At 34.9% G+C, this 7,081-nt stretch overlaps 1 protein-coding gene across 7 annotated transcripts in view; it reads right to left on the reverse strand.

The window, feature by feature from the left end:
• The window catches only part of LOC134629304 (myosin-10), a 79,235-nt gene extending 75,628 nt beyond the window's left edge, over positions 1-3,607 (reverse strand). For 6 of the 7 annotated variants that reach the window (XM_063476535.1, XM_063476537.1, XM_063476533.1 and 3 more), the window contains exon 1: positions 3,440-3,607. The gene's annotated coding sequence lies outside the window, so the exon portion shown is untranslated. The remainder of the gene's footprint in view (positions 1-3,439) is intronic. The other variant, XM_063476538.1, reaches the window with a different exon arrangement.
• Between the last annotated feature and the right edge of the window lie 3,474 nt (positions 3,608-7,081).

The following is a 7,081-nucleotide window of genomic DNA, read 5'->3' on the forward strand; positions in this document are numbered from 1 at the left end:
AAAACATATGCAAACTATATGTCATATGTCAAAAAACTGTAAAAAAAACAAAAAAAACCAAAAAAAAACTGTGATAAATTAAGCATCCGAGAGTTCATGGACAGTAGAAAAAACTATATTAGCATGCACATATTAAGATATTCGTAAATAATTACAAATGTATAAGCATATTCAGTAACCATTGAATAACAGATTTAACGATATAACAATTTTTTAATATCCAAAATTTAAAAACTTAAGCAAAGGTTAGTTTTATTATGAATTTTGATATCAAGATATCGGTCTCCTTGATCACTACGTGTGTACTGGTTCAGGAAAAGCTAAAATGATTGACCTCTACTGGAAACACTGATCAATCAGTTTAAACAATCAGAGAATTAAAATATAAAAAACACATTATCTGTTAATGTCTATGTTGCTGCTTGTCTGTCATAGGTTTGCTGTGAATTATGATTGCCAGTCTTATTATTATGTATAACCTATCAGAAAACACTTAGATTTGTACAGTTTGTGGACAATAAAGAAAACAAAATGGATTTTAAATACTAGTGCAGAGCAATTTACATATAGAGGGGTGATTAAGCTACACCTATAAAAAGATACAGTTAAAACATGAGAGGGAGCGTCTAATATTTACTCTAATGAGAGAATTTTAAACTATACGAACATATAATGCGAATTATCTGTATTCTGCCATTTAATTTGGTTAATTTACTTTTTTCACATGAATTTAGGGCTTTCCAAATCATTTGCAGGAGGCTCAGACAGATTGTGTGTGAGTGTCAAGCCTCCTACCTGAGCATAACCAGCCCACATGTAGAGTAACGTCACCATCTGTGCCGCTTCAAAAGCAAAGGAGAAACCCTGACTATTCTGTCTGATAAAAAAAATAAAGTAAATGAAATAAGTGAATACCTTTACCATATAATCAGAGCAAAATATTATGCCTGTTAACTGATTTGGTAATTGAGAAAAAAGTCATTAGTTTTATGATTTAGGTCTTTTTTTCCTAGCAAAAATGCAGGTGTGTTGTCTTTTTTTAAATTTAATAAATATTTATATTTATATTGAATATTTGGTTATTAAATCACAATTTAAAATGTTATCATGATTATTGATATTTTCTTCCATATTGTTTTTTTAATTTTGACTATTTATGAAAGCATTTGTTTAATCTTATTTACTAAGTTAGGAAATCAATGTTTAAGTCAACAAAAACAAAAATACCCAGACTGTTTTGGCTACATTTCACTGCCTAACTGTGAAACATAAAACTGATTTTAAGGGTTAAATATATATATATATATATATATATATATATATATATATATATTTTTTTTTTTAGGGTTAAATATATTAAACGGTGCAAAATATCAAGTGAGTGTAATCCCCAAATAGCGCTAATAGTTATGCTTAGTTTTTCAGTTCATTTCAATTTCAAGTTCAAAAACATGCTTTTTGGCATTAAATACTGGCACAATTAGCTATTTGCTGCATGTTGCAAACACAGTAAATCAGTTTGAGCATTTTATTTAAATATTCTCCTCCCTATATTTTCTGCCTCGAGAAACAAAGTCGCAGAAATGCATATGCAACATTTTGAGTCATACCTGACACACAATCTTGTCACTGCAATCTCTTTCTAAATACCAACTCTACCCAGTTTGTGCTGCCGCAAGTCAGTAAATCTGCCCCTAAATGTTTATTTTGTAAACCCCTCTTTGGGTCAGCTCCACAACATATTATTGATCTATTAACTCCACATTTTGCCTCGAGGTCACTGAGGGCATCTCTCACTGAAACACCAAAGATGACCGGGCTTTCTCCATTGTTACCTTCAGTCTCTGAAACAGTCTGCTATCCCACATAAGGACCTGTCCAGTATAGCTCTAGAGACTCAACTATTTACATTTAAAAAAGAAAAAATAAATTTTACTTAACATTACATTACATTAACCTATAACATTTTTATTATTACTCATTACATTTTAACAATGTCGTTAATGTGGGTGTTGTGATTTGTTTTTAGAGATTTGAAATCTTAATACATCTGACACAACCGGACAGGACTTTAGGTCAGATCCTGTTGTTTTTAATTTAAATGTTTTATATGAATAAAAGTAGCTTGACATAAAAATATTTTTTGGTCTTTTCACATTTTTTGACCATGTAGGCTGTGCCAGTAAACTACTGCCCACTGATATCAGTCAGCAAGGCAAATATCAGTCCATACCAATATCGGGCAGATATATCATTGCAAGTCTAAAAAAACTATAATTTTATACACTCAACAATCACCTGACAATTAGATAATTACAATGATCATCAGCTGCAGTCCAACACATAAACATGCCTGCAGCAGTCTATAATGATCTTATATCTTTTACATTTTTAACTCAAATTCATTATATTTTTATAATTTAAAAAAATCTTTCAGAAGTGCACCCAATTATCTCGTGGGCACAAAATAACATCAAGATAGAAATGAAAGAGAGCGGAATAACTGTAAACCTTGGCACTGGATGCTTTCAACAGCTGACGCGGAGACAAGTCTGGATGCATCTTATTAATCTAACTCAACCTCAGCTAAATTAGAATGCTTTATTAATCCCCGAGGAAATTATGTATTTCTAAAGATATTTACACAACAATCTAGTCCCATGCTTAAATCAGGCGCTGTTGCAGCCAAATCTGGGTCAGGTCACGGGATGCAGCGGGATCAGTGCGGCTGCCTTGTTGCTCCATCCCCTCAGTCACTCTCATTCAGCTTGGCAATATCCTGTCCTCATCATGTCCGGTAAGATAAAGGGCTGTGAAATTGCAAGTAGCCGTGAAACCCCCTCGTAAAGGGCTGCAAATATGTACCGGGCCAGGCCAAACAGCTGCATTGGCTAGATTAGCTCGCTAACATTAGCTCAAAGTTGGCGTGCTGTGCTTCACCTCCCACCCACTGGAAGAAAAAAAAGATACCTACAAGGACTCATTGCTCTGATTAGCCAACTGTACACAATTGAATGGGTTTGAACCGCTGCTCTTATAACGTTAAGACGATGAGGTAAGAGAGATTCCTAAATAGTCTGCGCAAATGGGAGTTTTAGGGATGAACTGTGCAGCTTCCTGAGGCACAATCCCATCATGGGTGTGGGTGGCTCAAAGACGTCTGGGTGGGGATAAAGCAGGCGGACAATGACCACGCCATTTCAGACTAAACCCTTGAAGATTAAACTTGAAAACGGAAAATCTTCAACACATTTATCTATATGTGAGTAAAAACAATATGTTGCGTCCGGGGCGCCGGGACAGCGGCTAACATTAGCCAAGCTGATGGTCCTCCATCATTAGAAAGTCATGCCACAATAATCCGCTAGCTAACGGTTACTGTTGCTAACCACCACATCCCCACTAAAACTCCCGTCCCCGGCTTCTCTGCTCAGCTTACCTCCCGCAATAGACGAAGAAACCCGACCCGAGTGTTTATCAGTGTCCAGCAGATAATAGCAATAGTCCCCCGAAGCGTGCTAAACAGTCCCTTCTCCGGCCCGCTCTCTCTCATCAGTGGTACTCCCCCACCATCCAGCACCCGCTCAACCGAACTCTACCGGGCCCGAGAAGATGCACAGCACGACCGCCGCCGCCGCACTCCTCTAAGGCAACGCCTACTAGGAATATGATTGGCTGTCAAAGTCTGATGCCTCTATGCGATTGGTGAAAAAAAAATTCCCCATGCCGAAACTTTAGCTTAGTTAGTCGACAACTGCCGCCCAAATGCCATTTGTCTGTGGCCAATAAATGAACACCTGCAGACCGTTGGATGCTGCTGCGGTGGGACGTAGTAGAACCATATCAAATTATTAAAGACAAAAAAATCTGGAACATTTATGTGTATTTATTAAATACACTATGTATTTGGTTTTACCGAGCTACAACACCTTTAACCTGTTTACACTCTATCGCTGTGACAAAGCAATTCCTATGTGTATTCATATATATATATATTCATTTACTTTTATATCAGTGTTGCAGTGTTTTAAGCAACAATATTAGGTTTTGATTAAATACAATTTTTATTTATTGTATAATGGTATTTTCTTTTGTTTATTCAGAGGTTATTATACAATTGCGCTACTGCATACATAGAATAAACCATGTTAGTGTTTATTATGCAAAATCCGGCAGAAATTATGGAAATCTTTCGTGGATATGTGTTTTTTTCCTCCTGTGTTTTATATTTACTTTGCCCTTTTTAAATCCTGTTTGCATTAAATTTTAGTAATATCACAACGTTTAGTTTGCCAGTATCTACAGAACCTTCTGCCTATATGTGTGTCATTCTTGTTTCTTTTTATGGCATGTTTTATTGTTGTTTGTTAAATAATCAAACACTTAAACTGATAACCAAGTCAAATCGAGTAAGCTTGTTATTCTACTATAGCTAGATTTACTCTGTGAGCTCTGTCTTATCTGTTCAGAGTGGTGGAACAATTCGCTGTGTTTACTGCGCCCCCTGTTGCATTAAAAAGATAGTGCCATTGCTTGGACGATGTCAGAGGAAAACAAAAACTACTACTACTACAGGTGTATCATTCGTCGCTTGGCCACATTATGTACATAGATGCTTTTTTGTCCTGTCTTCATGTGGCTGCTCTTTTCTTTTTTTGATGACTAGCAAAAGACAGAAAATTGATATTTCCTGATTTATATAATTAACGTTTTGACTATTAGGAGGGAAATAAGAACAACAATGTTTAGTTTTTTACTTCAAACTTTTACTGGCTCATAATTTTACTCATTAACTTTTACTGGCTCTATTCTGGCTCTAACGTAGGGTAACTTTTAAAATTAAGTGTATCTTGCATGAATTATTTGCTTATTAGTTTTAATTGCAGTCATTATGGTAACCACCTATGGTTTTGTTTATTATTAAGAAAGAGTTTGTGAATACTTGGAGCTTTTCTGATGCATGAATTTCTTTGAGTTTCTTGTTCAGGTTTCCCAGTCTTCGCCCACATTTCCCATAGCTTAAAGTTGCTGTGTGCAGGTATATCTACCTCTGTATTCAAGTTACTTGTTTATTTTGGTAATACTTATCTCCTGTGTCTTGTGTCTGGTTCTGTCTTCCTGATTTTTTTTAACCCATGTTTTTTCCGTAGTGGTGTCCACTTCCTGTAGTTAGTGCATTCATAGCCTCAGTTCTCCCATTGCCTTTTGTCATGTTGCAGTTCATAGCAGTGTGTCTCTGTGTTTTCTTTATTTGTGAACTAAATCTGACTTCCACACAGTTGCTCTATGACATTATCTGCATAGTTTTTGTTGCTTCAGCTTTTCATAGAGTTCATGCTTTGTGCACACTTTCACCTACATTGAAATGTAGCTATAAACAATATTTTGCTTTTCATATTACACATTAAGCCCATTAAATGACCAAGACATTTTATAGACATCTATAGATAGCACAGAAAGTTGTATGTATAGCCAGCTGTATACTGCCCACCTGTTATTCATGTGATCGGTCATAACAATCACATAAATCCCAGTCCCAGTCATATATTATTTGATGTCCATGTGTCTACCTGCTGGTTTTAACCAGTTCTGAACTGGCCTCAGTCAGATTCTCGTGTAGAGCCACTGGAGCTGCTGTTTACATGGAAATCAAACTTTCAATCGATCAGACTTTCTGTACCATCTTTCAGCTTTGCAGGTGACTGACAAGCCGATAGTAAGACAGAAAAAGAATAAAGCAAAACCAGTTATGTTAATAAGCAACATAAAATAAGAAAAAATAATAAAGTCGATAAGTAAGGGTACATAAATGAAAAACAATGGGAAAATGAATAAAAAATGAAGTAAAAATATGTAAGTAAAATAATATAAAGTAAGGCTAGCTATAAAATGTAATATAAAATATAGTCAAGGTAAATAAAAATGCACAATAATGAATAAACCTAATCTATAGATGAAAATAAGATAACACAATAATGAGGGGGGAAAGCTAACAAAACAAAACCAAACCCAAAAACCCCTAAAAAATTGTTAAAGTGCTATGATTTTATTTGTGAAGCACCCAATGATTTGTATCTTGAAATACTCAATATAAATAAATGTACTTACCTATATGGACAGGCCCTGTGGGATAGCCTTTTTCTTTTTTTCTAAACTTGTAACTATGTTTCTATTCTGTTTTTTTTTATGTACCACCACGACAGGAGTTATGTTCCTAATACAAGCTGAAATTCGTAATTCACACTTTGCTTTTCATTTCTCCTCCTGCTGTTTCCTGTAGTCTAGCAGCAGGATAAACTTACACTGTTGGCATCCACCTCAATGTTTTATTTTTAGGCTCAGCTCCATCCTGACAAATACACATGAGCCCACACAGAGAAATCTCATAAAAACAGTTAAACATAAATCCCGCCCACTGTCCAAGTTACTGCTGGTATATTTATTAAAGTACAGTCAATCAGACCTTCTTTAGGTATATCAAACAAAATTCTTATATATATACACTTTATACATTAAAAATTGAATTCCTTGCATGTATGTGTGCAAAATTAATATGGCAATATTATTCACAGCACTAACAGCATCAACACCCGCACAGAATTTTGCTAATTCTTGAGGATTTTATTAGTAAAAATTGCTTTAAATTTTTCTTTTCCCTCAGGTATATTCTCCAGTATTATCCCAAATACACCTGTATTATTCCTTCATGAACATCTGTTAAACCAAATGGTTTTAAAATATATCTGTTGTTGAGTACGTCCACAAGTAATTGAGTACGTCTGTTAAGAAAAGCAAGAGTAAATTAAAATAAAAGTCCACATTGTCTTAGTAAACACTTACTTCACATACAAATATTTAAATAAATCATTGAAACAAAATCAAGGTATTTAGTTTCTTTAAAAATACTTAAGTGTAAATAAATTGTATGTGCCTCTTCACTTCTTCTGTAATCTCTTTGCTCCACAGACAGATTCTCAAAGTTTGTTATAATAAACTACTAAGTGGTAAAATAGAAAAACGACCTATACGATTGTGCATGTTTGTCTTGTAGGAACTGCGCCTCTCTGCATCTGTTCAGTAC

Source organism: Pelmatolapia mariae, linkage group LG6 (genome assembly GCF_036321145.2).
Source record: "Pelmatolapia mariae isolate MD_Pm_ZW linkage group LG6, Pm_UMD_F_2, whole genome shotgun sequence".
NCBI classification, from domain to species: Eukaryota; Metazoa; Chordata; class Actinopteri; order Cichliformes; family Cichlidae; genus Pelmatolapia; species Pelmatolapia mariae.